A 20,786-nucleotide genomic window follows, 5' to 3' on the forward strand; every position below is an offset into this window, starting at 1 on the left:
TGAATTTACCTAGATTTCGGAATCATTTCTGTCCATTATTTTACATGTTAATATACCTAAGTTGTTATGCAAAGTTGTAATGTTAGTCTGTACTAAAACTCAACACTATTTCTCGGTACTATACAAATTTTTACATTTTATACTAATATTTTCTGTCTTTCTTTGAGCTTTTCTCCCCGGGCCTCCATTGAAAATGGGTTTCTGAACCAGTGGACTTTTCCGGTCAACAAATGCCGATAAATAAGTAAATAAATAAATTATGCCTGTGAGTTTGAAGTAGTATACGTTTCCCAGTCTATATAGGGGTAGTTAAAGTCACTCATGAATAGGGTGTTTGGTTGGATGGTGAGCACCTCTAGTAGGTTTAGGTAGGAGTCAAGAGACTCTAGGGGAATAGATGGTGTCTGTAGCTAGCCATGATATAGTGAGGGACCTTACCTATGGTGACTTGCATATGGATGAGCTCCCAGGTATCATCCTGTTTAAAAACCTGGAGGCATGTATGTTGCTAACGTAGATCGAGGCACCTCCACCATTGGCCCTTGTTTGTGCTGTTGCTGGTCTGAAAGTGTGGAAGGCACTGTAGCTCTACACTGCTGGGGTACTTTCTATGGCTTTAAACCAAGTGTCGGTCATGGCACAGATGTCTACATTCTCCAGAATGAGGATGGCTTTAAGGGTGAGGAGGTTTTTGTTTAGGCTCTAAGCATTGAGCAGTAACACCCTGATGCTGCTTGGAGACTTTTTCACAATATTTGTAGTTTTGCCTTTTGGCATTGCCTAAAATAGGCTCTAAGGGGTGGATAAAGTTTTAGCAGATATCCAAAAGACTAGGAGGGACAGGTGCAGATCATCATTGGCAAAGCAATATGGTCTGTTGACCATGTCCTTCTGTGCTGATAAATATTGGACCCCCCTGGACTAACACCAGAAACTAGGCCAATTATTAAAATCAGTCATTTTATGTTCATACCGTGGCATGATCTTTGGTGAAGGTAGAATGCAGTTCAATGCAAGGCTCATACCTCTCTGTGACACATATTCCAAGAGATCCATTATGTCTCTTTTTATATAGTACAGTGAGGGACATTCCAAGATCATTTACACCTACACAAATGGTGGTAGAATCATATCAGTACCTGGAGTGCCATAACTTGAGTGTGTGTGTGTGATATTGCAGATCCTAGCTCCAGATTGGCAATTAACTATTATCTTCTTCTTGTCTAACCTGCTGAGTGGGGCATCTGCGTGTCACAGAATGGAGTACCCAATGACAAAAGTATTAGGTAAAGTATATGCTTGCCTTATGGGCTTTGTTCCTGGGGTCTCTTGGGTGTAGGTTTATGTGGAATGTTTGGTGTTTCTTTTGTTGTGTGTTTTAGTGATTGCTAATATTGTGTTAATAAAGTCTAGGAAGCATTAGGACAAAGCTTTTAGTCCTATACCATTGCCAAACAATGGAATGCGCTGCCTTCCTCCATCACTCAATTGGACTCTATGTTTGTGTCTTTCAGCTTTTCCCGGCAAGGGGTCACCACAGCGGAACTCCGGTCCGCTAATGATTGGCAGTAGATTTTTACGTGCTGGCTTGCCGGGCCGAATGCACAACTTTCAACGAAGAAACGCCCATTCACGCATGTCGCCACACAGAAGATGCTCTAACTGAGAATCGAACAGGCAACGTCTAACTGTGAGGCGACAATGCTACCACAGCACCACCACCGTAGTACTCAAGTGGACTCTATAAAAGCATTTAAATCAGCACTAAAAGACCACTACCTTAACAATCATAAATGCACATGTGTACATATGTTTAAGCCACCATAAATAAAGTTAACCATCCCCTTTAGTTTTTTTTCTTCTTCACTACAAACCTACATCTTGCTAACCTCTTAGAAATTCTTTCCAACCCCTTTCAATTATCAGTTTAAAAACTATAATTTTTACTTCACCTTTCTAACTTCTCCTACACTAACTCTAGAACAGCCTACTGTTGGATCAAAACAATGTATTCCTTGAATTTACCTAGATTTCAGAATAATTTCTGTCCATTTTTTTACATGTTAATATACCTAAGTTGTTATGCAAAGTTGTAATGTTAGTCTGTACTAAAACTCAACACTATTTCTCAGTACTATACAAATTTTTACATTTTATACTAATATTTTCTCTCTTTCTTTGAGCTTTTCTCCCGGGGCCTCCATTGAAAATGGGTTTCTGAACCAGTGGACTTTTCCGGTCAACAAATGCCGATAAATAAGTAAATAAATAAATTATGCCTGTGAGTTTGAAGTAGTATACGTTTCCCAGTCTATATAGGGGTAGTTAAAGTCACTCATGAATAGGGTGTTTGGTTGGATGGTGAGCACCTCTAGTAGGTTTAGGTAGGAGTCAAGAGACTCTAGGGGAATAGATGGTGTCTGTAGCTAGCCATGATATAGTGAGGGACCTTACCTATGGTGACTTGCATATGGATGAGCTCCCAGGTATCATCCTGTTTAAACAACCTGGAGGCATGTATGTTGCTAACGTAGATCAAGGCACCTCCACCATTGGCCCTTGTTTGTGCTGTTGCTGGTCTGAAAGTGTGGAAGGCACTGTAGCTCTACACTGCTGTGGTACTTTCTATGGCTTTAAACCAAGTGTCGGTCATGGCACAGATGTCTACATTTTCCAGAATGAGGATGGCTTTAAGGGTGAGGAGGTTTTTGTTTAGGCTCTAAGCATTGAGCAGTAACACCCTGATGCTGCTTGGAGACTTTTTCACAATATTTGTAGTTTTGCCTTTTGGCATTGCCTAAAATAGGCTCTAAGGGGTGGATAAAGTTTTAGCAGATATCCAAAAGACTAGGAGGGACAGGTGCAGATCATCATTGGCAAAGCAATATGGTCTGTTGACCATGTCCTTCTGTGCTGATAAATATTGGACCCCCCTGGACTAACACCAGAAACTAGGCCAATTATTAAAATCAGTCATTTTATGTTCATACCGTGGCATGATCTTTGGTGAAGGTAGAATGCTGTTCAATGCAAGGCTCATACCTCTCTGTGACACATATTCCAAGAGATCCATTATGTCTCTTTTCATATAGTACAGTGAGGGACATTCCAAGATCATTTACACCTGCACAAATGGTGGTAGAATCATATCAGTACCTGGAGTGCCATAACTTGAGTGTGTGTGTGTGATATTGCAGATCCTGGCTCCAGATTGGCAATTAACTATTATCTTCTTCTTGTCTAACCTGCCGAGTGGGGCATCTGCGTGTCACACAATGGAGTACCCAATGACAAAAGTATTAGGTAAAGTATATGCTTGCCTTATGGGTTTTGTTCCTGGGGTCTCTTGGGTGTAGGTTTATGTGGAATGTTTGGTGTTTCTTTTGTTGTGTGTTTTAGTGATTGCTGAAGAGCATTGTTGCTGTTAGGTGGCATTGGAGGTCTTTGAGATTTGGGAAGGTTTCTTTTAAATGCCTCAGCATAAGAAAATCTGTGTGTGATTGTGTGCAGTGAGTGATATATGTGAGGGGTGTAGTGTGGGTATTCCTGAAAACATTACTTGTATGATTGACTTTTGTCTCCAAGGAAGTTGTGTATTTGCATATCTTGCATACTGTGTTACTTTCTTTAATGATTAACTGGGTGTCTAAGAATATGAGATAATTGCTACATTGCCTTAGGGTGCCCAAATCTATCAAGCTTGCCACAGACATTAGGAAATTGCATATCCATGTTGTCCAGTCCTGTAATAGGGTGGGCTGTTTGGCATTAAGGATTTAGTTTTAACAGGGGTCTCATAGGATAGTTCTGGGGTTAACAGCAAGATATTATATACTGCTAGGTTATGGTAAATACTATTATATGCACAGACTAGTTTCTGGTATTAAGGGCAAGATGTTGTATAATGCTAGAATATAGTACTACTATATGAAGCACACTCTAGCTGTTCTAAGCTTAATTTTCTTGGAAAGCCACACTGTTTGATAGGTTTTGGGCCTAATTCTAACTTAATAGAGACATTTTCTATGTAGGTGTTTGCTACTCTACAGTGTACTGATAACTACCACATGGTGGGCAACTCCACACAAACTTGTCTGATTTATAGAAGAAAAAATGTTTGAAAACTACAAAACAACTAATTCCTTGGCTAGTTTGCCCTTCTGCAAGGCGATCTGGAGGCAAACATCACTAGAAAATGCAAACTAACAGAAAAATGAGGCTTTTTGCTGCAAATTTAAATAAATACTTTACAAATGCTCAAAAACAGTTGTTAACTTATAAAGCAAGTACAACTGCAGTAAATGGAGAAAATATTCTTATCTTAGCCTTGATGGCTCTGGATGCAGTTGAAACACTTGGACAGTGTTGCAGAGCTCTGTGGACATGAGCAGATGGCCTTGCAAACTCTCCTGATTTATAGCAGAGGAAAAAAGATGGAAAAATTACTCCTATGCCCTCCAACCAATAAACAACCATACTTTGGGCTCCCTAGATTCCTTCTCAACTCAGAGAGACCAGGTAAGCACTTGCTTCCACAAGATGGATGTTCCTGGAATTTCTTAATGTAAAAACACTGCAAAAATAGCTCTCAAGTGCAAATTAAAAAAAACAGCTACCAAACAAATATGTCACTAACTAATTCACCCTTCTGCAAGGCCACGTCAAGGCAAACAGAACTAGAAAAAGCCAACAAGCAGAGAAATGATTTTTGCCATACAATTAAATACATGCTTTAAAAATGCTCAAAACCACCAGCTGTCCTCTATAAAGCAATCACAATTGCAGTGAATCAAGAATATATTCTTATCACAGCCTAGATGGCTCTGGATGCTGCTGAAGCACTTGCAAAGTATTTCAGAGCATGCTAAGTTTCATATTAGCTGATTAAATAGTGACTGTTTGTTTTATTTATTTATATTTATTTATTATTTATATATATATATATATATATATATATATATATATATATATATATATATATATATATATATATATATATATTTATTTATTTATTTATACTTGATATTTGTTTAATTGTTTAGTTTGCTGTTTCTGTGTTTAAGTTTTTCTATAGTATTAATCTGTTTATTGTAAGATGGAGAAACAGACCGGCTTCTATAAATGCCCAGTGCGCTGAAATAAAATTCTGCCTCAAGACATCCCTGACTTGTGCATCGTGAGTCTAAGAGTGTCTCATTGTTTAGTCTCCTGTGAAATCTGTGCCTCCTTGGGACCCTGACCGATAGTGGATAAAAGGAACAAGTTGATTTTGAAAGGCCTCCTTACATCAGATCCAGATTCATCTGAAGTGAAAAAGTCTTCAAATAAATCTAATCAGAAAGAGCCAGATACAAAAAAGAGACCAAGCAATTCCTTAGCTCCGACTCTGTCTCCAAAGGTAGAAAGATATGAGGAGTATACGGCGCAAATATTACCTATACACTTCCTCCAGAGTAGGAGCTCATGGATCCAGTCATATACATAATACTCAAAGAAAACTATTCCAGAGAAATTGTGCAACCTTCTTCAAGACCTTCATCAGATATTTCTATGTGATCTTTCAGGTCTTACAGGAGTACCTTGGAGGCAGATTTGGATTGTCTAATGTAACAGTTCCTTAATACCCTAATTGAGATGGAGGTCATTCCACCCCCTTCAAATCTGAAGGTGGTTGGATCCGTCCAAATGCTCTCAATTCTGGATCCTTCATTGGGCTGCTTTTTGGCTCCAAGTAATTTCTGAACCATTGTTCATCCTGGAGCTGTGGCCCAAGTTTTAACAATCCATGCTTGTTTGGCTCCAGGGAATATCATTCCAATTGACTCGACTCTGTTGGGACCCAATTCTATTCTCAAACCTGAGGATTCAAGTTGCCGTCTTCCAATTTGCTAATGGAGCCATTGCCCTTGGTGCCATTGATGGTAGTGGTGATGTCTGTCTTCGAATCCTTGGTGCAAATTCCCTCATCAGAGCCTACAGCCTTCTCAGGTTTGGGGTCCCTCTACTGGCAATGTCTACTTCTCCAAAGTGAGGGTTGAATCCATCAGTTGGAATGGTCTCTTTGGATCCATTGGAGGTTGGCACAATCTTCCAGGTATTTGGAAGGATCACTTCTTCATCTAAGAGAGTGGATCCACAGGTTTGATCAGTCACAGTTCCATCCTGTGCCACACTCCAGTCTTATCTTTTTCTCTGTGAGGCTGCTACCTGGTCATCCCTGCATACCTTTATTAAGCATTATACATTGCACTGTACACCCAGGACTGCAACATCCTTTATTGCTGCCATCCAGAAAGGTCTCCTGTCATAATGCCACCCAGGGTCTCTATAGCTTGGGATTCTAACCCACATGTCAGATCAGACAGACTGAATGAATAGGACATGAAAGTTACGCACTTCCAAAATGGTAGATCCTTTCATTGCAGTCCATACTATATGACAACCCTCCCAACTTTCCCTTTTCCATGTTTGTAAGGCCTGAAAGATTCAAAGCTTAAAGGTCATTGGGTACAAGGTAAAACAAATTAGCAGTGTCTGTCTTAAGGCATCAATCTAGATGTGATATAACTGGGAGGAGAGGTGAGGGAAGAGAAATTCTTTAAGGGGCTCGAAGCTGGGGCACTAGTTCTGCCAAGTCAGATTCAACAAGTGCCTTCAGGATCAACAGGTTGTATCGGATGGACTGGAATAAAAGGATCTATTGTTATGATAAGTACATAACACTGGCTGGCCTTGACCTTATGCAGGTAGTCACTAAACTAACTAGACTGATAAACCAATAGACCAAATTCATACTTATTACTAACATCCCCTACAATGTTTAGTCTTAAAACCCTCCTCATCCCTACTGACTATTTCCCTATTACCTTCTCCATAGCCATAGATAAACATAAACATCCTCCATTTCATTCCATTTTTAGACCAACAATACAAAGCAGCATCAATCAACTAAAACAGTCTCTAGTGTCAATAGACTGGGCCACAATATATAACATTAATGACATCAATCTAGTTGCCTGTTTACTTAATAATGATCTTTCTTAAAAACTGGATATTTCCACTTACCTCAGGATTAAAAAATATATTTAACAAGAACTCCTACATTACTAACGAGCTAAAATCCCTCATTAAACTAAAATGGACTCTGTAAAGGAGCTAAAAGAGATGTTTAAAGGTACAAAAAAATGTTTCAGTTTAGTTTAATAAGAGCCAGTTATGATAGTAGAGAAGTTAAGGAAGGTATTCTGTTGGGTGTTATCTAGATTATTTGTATCTTGTTCATGTTAAAATCTTGGAATCTAAATGGTTTTATGAGTCCAGCAAAGCACTCTTGGATTAAAATCCTTCTTAAGTAACTTGACCTATAGTTTGCTTTTCTCCAGGAAACCCACTTTAGTTCTGAAGAGCATATTAAGTTGTCACATTTGGAATATAAAGTAGGAAGATATGCTTTCTATCCACGTGATAGAGGAAGGAGAGGTGATACTTATAAGAAGAGACATTCCTTTTAAAATAATTGATACCCAATCTGACAGAGACATTTTGTAACAAGGCCATTTTTGAAGGGAAATTATACACCCTTATCAGTCACTATATTCTCCAGGGGACTGCTATTAGAGAAATGTTTCAAATACTTAAGGAATGGATATTTTTTATGAAGGGCATGACTCTTCTGGGGGAGACTGGAATCTGCCGAACCAAGAGCTATTATAGGTTCATAGGTTTATACTAGGCTATCTGCCCTAAGGCATTTATAAGTCTAGCCCAAATTTTTGTGGCTTACGCCACCCCTTATATGAAAAAATACTGTGCCCATTAGTTTGTTGTGCCTCTGTCCAGCAGTGACACAGAGATGATTCCCAGGGTAAACCTACGATCTCCCATCCACAGGTCAAGATTTCTCTTGAACAGAGCCAGCGAGGTGCTCTGCCTCACATGGACCGGGATTTTATTCCACAGCATAGGGAGTCTCTGAGTGATAAATCTATCCCTCCAGCACGTCCTATTTATATCCGTGCTAAGGTTTAAGTCGCTTGCTCTAGTGGTTTTGGTGGATTTGGATTTTTAAGGTGGAGCATGTCCAGTAATTCGGGTTGGACATGGCCTTGTATGTCAGGCACATGTCACCTCTGAGCAGGCGGTATGCGACTGAATAGAGCTGGAGTTTCTTCAATCTGGCAGCATATGACAGATTTTGGAGTCCCTTTATCCTTTTGGTGAGGAACTTTTGGGGTCTCTCCAATTGCTGCAGATGTCGGGTGAGATACATCCCGAATGGGGCATTGTACTCGATCATTGGTCTGATAAGTGAAGAGTACAGGGAACAATGACCTCACTAGATCTGGATGTGAATCCCTTCATGATCAGGTGGGCAATGTAGAAGGTCTTTCTAACCACTTTAGCAACGTGAGTGTCAAAAGAAAGGCCACTGTCAACCTGGGTCCCCAGGTCCCTGATAACCTCTTCTGTGCTTAGTGGATTGCCACCTATATGGTAGCTTGGGGTTACCTTGTTTTTCCCGAAGGGTATGACTATACATTTTTTGGCGTTTAACTTCAGGCCATGGCTCTGGCACCAGCTATCTGTTTCCGTGAGTCCCTTCTGAAGGATATCCGTGTCCGATGCACTTTCCACTATTGTTACATTAACTATTATTATTAATATTAATTATTATTATTATTTAATTATTTATTATTTATTATTAATTATTATTATTATTAATTATTATTAACTATTGTTACATCAGCACTAGGGAAATCTATAAATAACTATCTTTTATCAATGGGTTTCGTAGATACTTCTCACCCTCGATTTGATACATCTCTACAGCACACGTTATTCTCCCCAATACTGAACATTCTTGAGAACTGATAAAATCTTAATTATTAAGAACCATACCTACACAGGGGAAGAAGCTGTTGTTAGTGCATTAGAGGGGTTGACCCAAGACAGATAAGGATAACTGCATATGAGAATGGGAGGAGTTTAAGAAGCTTTTGACATACTGTATTATTGAACATGATGATATGGCCCATGGGGAGAGACATGTTGTTTTTAACAGACTACAGAAGGAATTTTTTGATGCCCAGGTCTTTTCAAATAAGAATGTCTCTGCGGTGTTGGCTAGAAAAGAACGCAACAATTGTTTTCAGTATAGAGCTGACCTAGTGATGAAAAATATGACACCTTCCCACTTTGAGGTCATGCCCAAGTTGCAAAGACACTAAGCACTGAAGATACATCTTCAGTCAGTAGATATATTTATTTTGGAAGTTAGGAACCCTAACATTAACCAGCTGTTCACAACCCTTCAGATATCATACTGGCTTTTGCTACTTACTTTGAATATCTTTACAGGGAACCACCACATACTAATTCACAAGTTGGAAATATAATGTATTCTCTATTGAGCTGTAATTACCCTCCATCCACAGAGAAATGGCAGAAAGTTAAATCAGAACGATCATTCCAGCACAGTAAAACTCATTTTACTGTGGAGCTTTTCTCCGTGGGATTCCGCTGAAAAGTGGTTTTTGCTCAGTTGGACTATCCTGGTTAACAAATGTCAAATAAATAAATACATTTTCAGAACATGCAAACCTCTGTAGTAGCTAACCCAAGTATTTGGGATGTAAGTTTATTTTCTTAGCAGAAGAACCTTCGAGCTTCCACAGAGAATGGCTTAATTCGAACTAAAGATGACTGTCCAAAACTATGTGACATTCTTTACAAATTTTCCACTTTCCCATCAGTTTTATCACCTTCCACTCAGTAAGTCTGACCTCTAACTAACTACCACAAAATATGATTATTTCCCTCAGTTCTGCTAAAAGATAACCAAAATAGAAATAGAACAACTACTAGAACATTCAAAGGACTATAATCCTTAGGATCAAAAGAGAACTGTGGTCTTAGGTTAGCAAAACCTGCATAGACCCCCTACTTCACTCCCTATAATACATTTATAATCTTTCAACCACACAAGGTGTTTTGACAGATGGTACAGTAAAACCACAGCCAAAATGCAAGCATAGCCCTATGTCACTGATTTCAGACTAGTCTCTGATCTGACCATACTAGGAAAATTATTAAAAAAAATCATTAACTCAAAATATTGTGAACATTTATGAAAATTCAGAATCTTCTGAAGGCATCTGCAGATTCTAGACTGGATATAGTACCCAAAGCAAGCTCTGTACCTTGGCAAATGACATTCTTACCTGCATGGACAAAAATCAACTCACAGGGATATTTTTTCTGGGTTTAATCAATGCTTTTGAAATTGTAATGCATCCTTTATTAGTAAACACCCTATCAAAGATAAGATTAAGTACAAAAGGTACAATATGTTTTTTCAGCTACCTACAAAATGTGTCCTTTAGAGTAAAAACTGATTCTCTATTCTCCATTTCAGTTCCTGTTTAACAAGGCATTCCACAAAATCTATATTAGCTCCACACTTCTCCTTTTTTATAAAGCTCCTCACCAGTGACCACCCTAGAAACAACTTCCCTTAGATTAATGGAATGGTCATCCAAATATATCATCAAATTCTGTGTAAACCTTAAACACACCATTAAAATTTGTTTCTGTCACCATAACACAATGGTAAACCTGCCATGATGTAATTGCCATTACAAAAAAAAAAAACATGGTCTCTGAATTACAGCCAAAACTGAAATTTGTGTTTTCCCATTGGATCATCATAACAACTTCTGACAACATCTTTGAAATGATATCCTACTTCAGATATCTCAGCCTGTGGCTAAATTAGAGTCTTTTATTTGACCATAGTCAGGCAGAACAAAATAAATTAAACAAATAAACCCTGTGCTGTTCTGACCATAATTTATTGCACCACAAGTTCAACCAACAATGGATAAACTATTTATAATACTGTAACTTACATATGGTCTCCCAGAGTCTTGTAATGAAATAAACAGATTTATCACCCTGGTCCCAGTTATGAAGACCACTTCTCTATATTGCAGAAAAGCAGGATGGCCGACTGTCAAAGAATGGGTAGCCCCATTTCTATGCTCATTTTTTCAGACTCCTCAAAACAGAATTATTTCCTTACCTACTCAACAGACCATTACAAGCAAAAACATTACAACCTGAATTCCCAAAATATTAATGCTGTTGCCATAGACAACAAAAAAAAACAAATCACACTGCAATAATCACTCTCTATAAGTCTTACTACCAAAACCCTTGGTTAACCTTTCTGTGCAACTAAGAGGCCACTGAAACTGCAAGCTTCACTGTCGTGGTTAGAACCTCATTTTACCTTACATAACTTATCCTCTGCGGTATCTCCTCAAATTCCAAAGAGGTTATGGTCCCACTCTATTCATCCTTTATTAGGCCCATCATTGAATATAATGTACCCTTCAGCATGTACCTTGTTAAGCAGCTAAACTGGCTTGAGAAACCTTAAGTTTTCCTCACCAAAAAGATATGAGGTCTCAGTATCCTTCACTACTCTGAATAAAATCCCTATCCCTCTCTTCATTTCCACACATATATCCGAGAGGTGATCTCTGCTTAGCCTTCTGTGCTGTGAATGATGCAGCACTCTTTGAACTCCATTACTGAAACAGAGCCAGTGGTTAAGCAAACATCCACTCAGGAGACCTAAACCAACACTACCTCATTGACAACACCAGATGACATGACAGATACCTAAACCAAAGTATTCCTTGTTTCTAGAATAAGCAGCCCTTACCTTTCAAGCAGAGTACTTCTCCAGCAGCCTTTAAAAACACTCAGGATGACTGGATTAGTGATCACAATTTTTTACTGGGGATACACGGAGAATGTCTATTTAATGGAGAACATTGCTATCTCCCACTAGAAATGGGTGATGTGACTGACCTTCACAGTTGTCTTATTGTCAGTATGCTTAATAAAAAAACTATGAACCTTCTTAAACGTAATATCACCTGACCAGATTTTACCTCCTCATTTTGTTCATGCTGATAATTTTTCCATGGTTGGATCACTTTCAGTTTCATCACTTTACTATTTTCTGCCCCAAACCTTGATATCATCAGCATTTGTAAATATCAGCCTATACCATATTATTGATTCTGTTAACTACTGTTATGTACATTTTTTGTATATTGTACATAAATGTGTGTGTGTGTGTGTGTGTGTGTGTGTGTGTGTGTGTGTGATGGCTGACAAATGTTCCTCATTCTGGGTACATGTGTGCAGATTCAAGTAATAAATTGTCTTTGCTTTATGTACTTGTTATGGCTAAACTAATATTTTTGCTCATATAAGCTGTGCTATATCTAAAATAGATCCCACATGGATTACAGCATTTCCCCAGTGCAAAATGCAATCAATCAATCAAACAATTAAAAACTAAATAAAGTATAAGCATAACTTAGTATCAAAGTGGCATCATTAATTATTAGAGGATATTAAGAAGCAGCCACATGAAAACTGGACATGGTTTGATATGTTCTACTATTGAGATGGCTTCAAATGACACCAGGGGAGGCTAACATGGAGCTACACTTCTCACTTGCCAAAAAATGATTAAATATGGCACCATCAGGTGTCTATAAGCACTGTGAACCCCAAACTCACTTCAGCATCTAAAGAATATCTCAAAATTCTGTTTGCCTCTTTCTCCATCTTAAACTTCTCATCAGCGTATACAACCCTTCATAAATTAGGATTATTCTGTACCTCACCCCCTGAGGGGAAGTGTACTTATCCTCTACATACTCACGGGCCCTGAAGTTCATATCATACTGTTGTTACTAATCCATTGTTGCACTTTGTGGTTTCATTAGGATATGAGCTGTTAGATGACTAAAACATGACTATCCATTTAATTTTACTTATTTTTGCTTTAATGTGATATGCACGGCATATTTGAAGAACAGTATCATGGTCATTATGTTTTTTCAGCTAATGGGGAAAAAGATAACATACTTCTAGAAATGTGTAAAATGCTCAAATGCAGAAACTTGTTAACAGTCTGTTCATCTGACTGCTGTGGCAGGATAACACGTATATTTTCTGCTGTGTATCTATTCTCTGTGAAATTACACTAATGTTCTATGCATGACACAGAAAGAAAAATATTGCATTCTTTTTTAAGACAGTCTTTGACATTCTCTTTGTTTTTAGGTATAGCCTTGAGCTAAGATTGAAGTCTCTATGTTAGGATGAACGATGAGCATACATAATGTTAGCCCTGGAATATTCCGAGGCTAATCACAGGCATTTTTCCCTTTAATTTCCAATGGAATTAGTGTTAGTGGAATAGTATTATTACTATTCAACTGGGAAGTGGCCTATTTGCACTACAGAAAGAATAATGATGGAAAATGCTTCCTGTGGGAAAAACAATGGTAGGCGAACTTTCAGTACAAAGCCGTGAGAATGCAAATAAATTTAGTTTAAATATTTATGGTCAGAAATGTTTGAACTCAGACTTTTGGCTAAAAGCACAGAAAGTGTGGCACAGCAATACTTTACTTTGTCATATTTGAAAGCAAACGCCAGGTAAGTCAGAGAATTGAATTATTGCGTTGAATCACATGTCCAGATTAATGTCTGAAAAGGGCAGTCAGTTTACTGCAAGAAATTTAAGAAAAGCAGATGGTCATAATATGTACCTGCCAATAAAAGCTCAGTCTCTGTGAAATGATGGGTGAAGTCCTTGGAATGTGAGAATAGTGAATACATTCAGCAGTTGATTTGTATTTATTTATTTATTTGTATATCTATCTGTTTTTATTTATTTACAGTCTGTTAGTAAGTGGGTTGGTTCCTAAGACCCTTTTCAGCCACAACCTGAATTGAAGTCACAGAAACACAGTTGTCTGATGATATCAAATAAAACAAATGCAAATTATGTATACTTCAAAATGTAATCTTCCACAATAAAAATATATGCAGTTTGAGTATCATTCAGGAAAAGTTAAGCATGCCCTCTTTATTAGTGTAGTTTATACCTGCCATACAATATATGAACAAATATATCAGAGGTGAACTGGTAGGATACATCAGAATACATTGTAATAGGCAGTAGGATTATTTCTGAAAACAATTAATTTATAGGGATTACAATTTAAACTCATAAATGGATTTCAGCAATTTACCTTATAATGCCTCAGAATTAGCGTAGATATGGTGACTTTGGAGTAAGATATCTGCTTCTCAGCTTCAGGTTCAGGGGATCAGTTCTGACATCTGGAGTTTGCATACTCTGCTCATGTCTGCTTGGGTTTTCTTTAGCTACTGTGGTTTCATTCCTAACTTCCAATATGCTGGTTGATTGATCATGCTAACGTGTCTATTTGCCCTTGTCTTTTTGGACCACATCAGGCCTGAAAAGCATCTACAGACCAGCCCACTTGCTCAGTAAACAAATGTTAAATACATAGGTACATAAAGAAGTAATTCATCATCATCATCATCATCATCATTAACCCCCTTTTCCCATTTTCTACATGGGGTTGGAGTATCATGTTAACTGTCACCATCTCTCTCAATTCAGTGCCACACTTCTGCCTTCTCTGACACTCATGCCTGACTGTCACAGATCTTCTCTCACGCAATCAATCTGCCTCTTTGCTGGATGTCCTCATTTCCTCTTACCTTCTTTCTGTCTGTCCCAAATCTTCTTCACCAGATTGTCCTCTGCTTTTCTGCACATATGCCCAGACCATTGTAATCTGCTCTCTTTGATCTTTTCTGCAATTGGAGCTACTTTGGCTTCGGCTCTTATGTCCTCATGTCTTCATCTGTCCCACAGTGTGCATCCTACCACCCTTCTCAAGCACTTCATTTCTATCACCTCTAACTTCCTCGGCTGCTCTGCCCTATTGCTCAGGTTTCTGTACCATACAGTAGTACTGGTCACACCACTGTTTTGTACACCTTACTTTTCGGCTTCTTTGGCATTCTTCTGACATATACTATACCTGATACTCTATGCCAGTTGGCTGTAAGTTCCTCTGATTCTTGCTTTGACCTCTTCATTCAGAGTTCTCTTCTCCTCAATCACCCCTCCCAGATACCTGAAGCTGTTAATCTGTTTCACTATCTTCCCTTCTGACTCAGATGTGCCTTCAGTTTTGCATTCCATTCCCCTATCCTTTGCTGAAGTTATTGCTCTGAATCTGTCTGTAATAACACATCATCTGCATACGGCAACTTTGTTGATCTGTCCCCTCTGATCTGTTTGCTAATGTAGTCCATCACCAGTATAAACAGCAGTGGAATCAGAGTTGAACCCTGGTGTACAGCCACTCCTACTGGGAATGCCTCTGTGAGACAAAACACTGTTCATACTTGAGTCAGTGGGTCCTTCTACATAGTCTGCACTAATTCTACCAATATTTCTGGGACTTTGAATCACAACAGTACTGCCCAAATCATCTTTCTTGGGATCTTGTCATATGCTTAGTCCAAGCCTAGGAATGCCCAGTTGAACTCTTTCCTTATCTCTAGTTCTTCTCAACTATCTGTCTCACTGCAAACATCAGGTCAGTTGTGCTACATCCTGATCTGAACCCGAACTGCTCATCTCTCATTTTACTTTCTACTACTCTGTGTATCCATTTATCAGTCACTTTCTCCATAGCTTTCATGCTGTGTGATAGGAGTTTGATACCTCTGTACTGCCCACAGTTGTGGATGTCCCCTTTTGTTCTTGTACAGTGGCATGAGTATGCTTATTCTTCAGTCATCTGGGATACATCTTTATCTCCACAGTGCTAGGAGTACCCTCAGGAGTGATTTCTCCCCATCTCACCCAGTATCTTTATCACATCTGCTTGACCTCATCTGAGCCTGCTGCTTTCCCTGACTTCATTTTCCATAGTGTTATTCTTACTTCTTCTAGGGTGAGCTCCTCTTCTTCTCTCATTGTAGTCTGTGTCTGGGGCAGTACAGCTTGTGTGGTGTTTTATTTCATTCAAAAGGTGCTGGAAGTGTTCCTTCCAACTGCCTTTGATGTCCTGTGGACTGGTGAGCAAGTTGTTGCTGTCATCCCTTATGAAGGGTGTCTGGCTATCTTCTTTATCTTTCTGTCTTTGCCCTGCAATCTGATATAGCTTCTTTGTGCCAACAACTGAGTCACTTTCCAGAAGCTAGCAGAGTGCCTCCAGTGCCCTGTGCTTTCCTATTGCAACTGCATTCTTAGCTTCTTTGTTAGCCAACCAGTATTTTTTCCTAGCCTGGTCCATCTTTTCTGTCTCCCACTTTTTCCTGCACTCCTTCTTTCTTTTGATGATTTCCTGGATGCCTGCATTCCACCAACAACTTTCCTTATGCACCTTATTTCCATACCTGGCTTGGCCACATACCTGTTCTGTAGTCCTCGCACATGCTGCTTTGAGGTGCTGCCATTCTTCTTCTTCAACTCCGCCTATTTCCTTCTCTTCTTGGGGTGCTAGAGCCCTGAGTAATTCCTTGAACTGTTGTACTTTCGCTGTAGTCAACTTCCAGGTCTTCAGCCTGGTCTCTGTTGACCTTAGACCCTTCTCTGACCATTGTTTGCATCTGATTGTGGCAATCAGTGGTTTATGCTGTGGGCTGACTGTTTCACTGGGCATGGCTTTACATCACTAATTCTACCCCAGTGCCCTTTCCTTACTAGGAGGAAGTCTATCTGAGTTGCATGTTGGCTACTCTTATATGTGTTCTTGTGACTGTCTCTCTTTCTGAACCATGTGTTGGCTACTATCAAGCCATTTGCCAGACAGAAGTCTAGAATGGCCTCTCCTTCTTTATTCCTGCTGCCCCACTCATGTAGACTCAAGCAGTCCTCATATCCTGTTCTGTCTGTCCCGATATGTTAATTCAAGTCACCCATTATTGACACCAATTCATATTGTCCTTCTTTATCTAGTAGGTCCTGCAACTGATGTATAAATGCACTCTTTTTCTCACTACCACAATCCTGCTGTGGGACATAGGCTGAGATTATGAATACTACCCTATCATTACACTGGAATCTGATTGCCAGATGTCTGTGACTAATTCTGATGATATCCCTTACTTCCTTCTGAAACCTGTCTCTCACCACAATCCCCACACCTCTTCAAGCCTGTCCTCCCCTGAGTAGTAGACTGTGGATCCCAGGTGTCTTTGCTGCACTGCCCTTCTATCTTGTCTCTTGGATACATAGGATGTCCATCCTCCTCCTTACCATCATGTCATCCACTTCCAAGCTGCATCCTGCCAGTGAACTTACACTGAGTGTAGCAATTCTTAGTTCGTTTTTGGCAAGTTGATTGGTTTTATGTCCAGCTTTTGCTCAACAGAGCTCTCCCAGGTAGCCTAGAGGCTTGGTAACTGGACACTGGCCAGCCAGTAGCTTATTGACCCAGGGCTGCTGGTCTTTATGACAGGCACACACTGGCCAGTAGGGCCACATACACCCCTCCCACAATTAACATAGGTCCGTGACATAGGTTGGAGTAGGATGGGTCCTCAACCCACTTATCACCGGCAAATACCCATGCTCATTTGGCAACATTAATCAACATGACCGAATCACCTAGAGCCATATTTTACACCGTTGAGTGGCTAACCTTGCCATAGTGTGCAATCTGTGATCTATGTTCTCCTGTACACCACAGTAGATGCCCAAAGCAGTGGGTCAATACAACTTTTCCTCCTATATGGCACATGTAGAGTCTGTGCTGCTGCTGCCCACAGTTCCATTCATTGGTGAGTTTGAGATGGAAACACTCGGCATGTTTTTCAGAGGTGGGAGGAACACTACAAAGCAAAGGGAGAAGGAACACTACAAAGTAAAGGGAGAACTTGCAAACCCCAAACAGCCATTGGCTGGAGGTCAGGATCGAAACCTTGTACCTTGTGCATGGGAGGCAAAGACCTTAACCATGGAAAGTAAGTAAATAAATAAATGAATAAAACATGGGTGGAGGGTGTTGAAGCCTGTGGTGAAAGCTACTGTGGGTGGTAGACTAGCTAAAACATAGAACTGTTGGTTTTGAATTTCCAGCTGGATGCATCTCACAAACAGGGCTTGACATGTGCGTCAGTATATTCAACAATCTTTAAATATTAATTAGCAGAACATTGTGTGCCACAGCCATGTCTACTGTTTAATGAAGGGGATTACTACAGTACAGCCCCCCAATATGGCCTATATCAATAATCTCCATTTTTTTTTTTAATTGAGAGTATAAGGCATAATGCAAAGCTGTATTAGATAAGATTTACTTGGAGTTTCTCTACACAAAGGGGAAAATGTAGAATTTGTAAGAATAAAGTCAAGTCTGATAGGGTAAAAATGTACTAAACATAAATGGAATTCCAATTAAAATTAAATTCACAGTTTTGGTTCTACACTGGACATGGAGAAAGATCTGCTTTCTTCCTTAGTATAGAAATGTGAGGGCAGCACTTTGTGCATATGCTTCTAAATTAATAAATATAACTAAGGGCCAGATTCCAAAATAGTTTCACTCAGTACAAGTCTGCCTGATTCCAAAAGACCTGATGTCAGTGTAAGTGACTTACTTTGGTGTGAGGCCTATGTATAAACAGGCTTACACTGGGAGCTGGATTCATATATACCTGGTCTGAGCCTGCTCTCAGTGTAAGTGGTCACTTACACTGAGAGCAAGTCTTTTGAAATTGGGCCCTAGAGGTGTACTGGGAATAAACATACAATTTTCCTGCATTTTTTTTCTAAACCAATTGAGTGGTAACTTGAACTGAGATTTTTTTGCCAGCATTGTGGAGAAAGCCTAAACTTAGATTTAGACTGCACTTAGATTTAAACTCCAAATCTGGAGCATTACTATCAAATTCTTTTTAGGTACAACAAGGATGACGCAGAGAGATACAGCTAACGGGCAGTCACTATTAGATGGCATAACCCTCTGAACTTTGCAAGATACCCTACCACGCTTTTACTTAGCCTGATTATTGGAAGAACATCAAAGCTGTTGTGTTCCGACACCAAGAACTCTGGAGCCACTTGTAACCAGACTTTTTACAGTGGGCTCTCCTTTATACTCCAATTTATATCTTGCTCACCATTCATCATCATCATTAGGGGTCACCACAGCGGATCATCTGTTTCCATTTCTTCCTGTCCTCTGCATCTTGCTCTGTCACACCAACCATCTGCATGTCCTCTCTCACCACATCCCTAAAACTTATCTTAGGCCTTCCTCTTTTCCTGTTACCTGGTAGCTCCATCCTTAGCATCTTTTTCCCAATATACTCAGCATCCCTCACTAGCACATGTTCAAACCAACATAATCTTGCCTCTCTGGCTTTGTCTCCAAACCTTCCAACCTGGGCTGACCCTCTAATATACTTATCCCTAATCCTGTCCACCCTCGTCACATCCAGTGCAAATCTTAACATCTTTAACTCTGCCACATCCAGCTCAAACTCCTGCCTTTTTGTCAGTGCCATTGTCTCCAACTCATATAACATAGCTGGTCTCACTACCCTCTTGTAGACCTTCCCTTTCACTCTTACTGGTACTCGTCTGTCACAAATCACTCCTGACACTCTTTTCCACCCACTCCATCCTATCTGTACTCTCTTCTTCACCTCTCTTCCACATTCACTGTTACTCTGAACTATTGATCCCAAGTATTTAAACTCATCTACCTTCGCCAACTCTACTCCTTGCATCCTCACCATTCCTCTATCCTCCCTCTCATTCACACACATATATTCTATCTTAGCCCTGCTGACCTTCATTCCTCTTTTCTCTAGAGCATATCTCCATCTCTCCAGGGTCTCCTCCACCTGTTCCCTACTCTCACTATATATATATATATATATATATATATATATATATATATATATATATATAAAATCACAATGTCATATGCAAACATCAGAGTCCATGGAGACTCCTGTCTGATCTCATCTGTCAACCTGTCCATCACCATTGCAAATAAGAAAGGGCTCAGAGCTGATCCTTGATGTAACCCCACCTCCACCTTAAATGCATCCGTCACTCCCACCACAGACCTCACCGCTGTCACACTACCCTCGTACATATCCTGTACCACTCTTATATACTTCTCTGACACTCCTGACTTCCTCATACAATACCACAACTCCTCTCTAGGCACCCTGTCATATGCTTTCTCTAAGTCTACAAAAACACAGTGCAACTCCTTCTGACCTTCTCTGTACTTCTCCATCAACACTCTCAGAGCAAACATTGCATCTGTAGTGCTCTTTCCTGGCATGAAACCATACTGCTGATCACTAATCATCACGTCCCTTCTTAACCTAGCTTTCACTACTCTTTCCCATAACTTCATGCTGTGACTGATCAATTTAATCCCTCTGTAGTTACTACAGTTCTGCACATCACCCTTATTCTTACAGATAGGTACCAAAACACTTTTTCTCCATTCCTCAGGCATCCTCTCACTTTCCAAGATTTCATTAAACAATCTGGTTAAAAACGCCACTGCCATTTCACCTAAATACCTCCATGCTTCCACAGGTATGTCATCTGGACCAACAGCCTTTCCATTCTTCATCCTCTTCATAGCTATCCTTACTTCCTCCTTGCAAATCCATTGTACTTCATGATTCACTATCCCCACATCATCCAACCTTCTCTCCCTCTCATTCTCTTCATTCATCAACTCCTCAAAGTACTCTTTCCATCTCCTCAACACACTCTCCTTGCTTGTGAGTATGTTTCCCTCATTATCCTTTATCACCTTTACCTGCTGCACATCTTTCCTAGCTCGGTCCCTCTGTCTAGCCAATTGGTACATGTCCTTTTCTCTCTC

This window comes from Protopterus annectens, chromosome 9.part0, assembly GCF_019279795.1.
Source record: "Protopterus annectens isolate FY-2018-M chromosome 9.part0, PAN1.0, whole genome shotgun sequence".
NCBI classification, from domain to species: Eukaryota; Metazoa; Chordata; order Ceratodontiformes; family Protopteridae; genus Protopterus; species Protopterus annectens.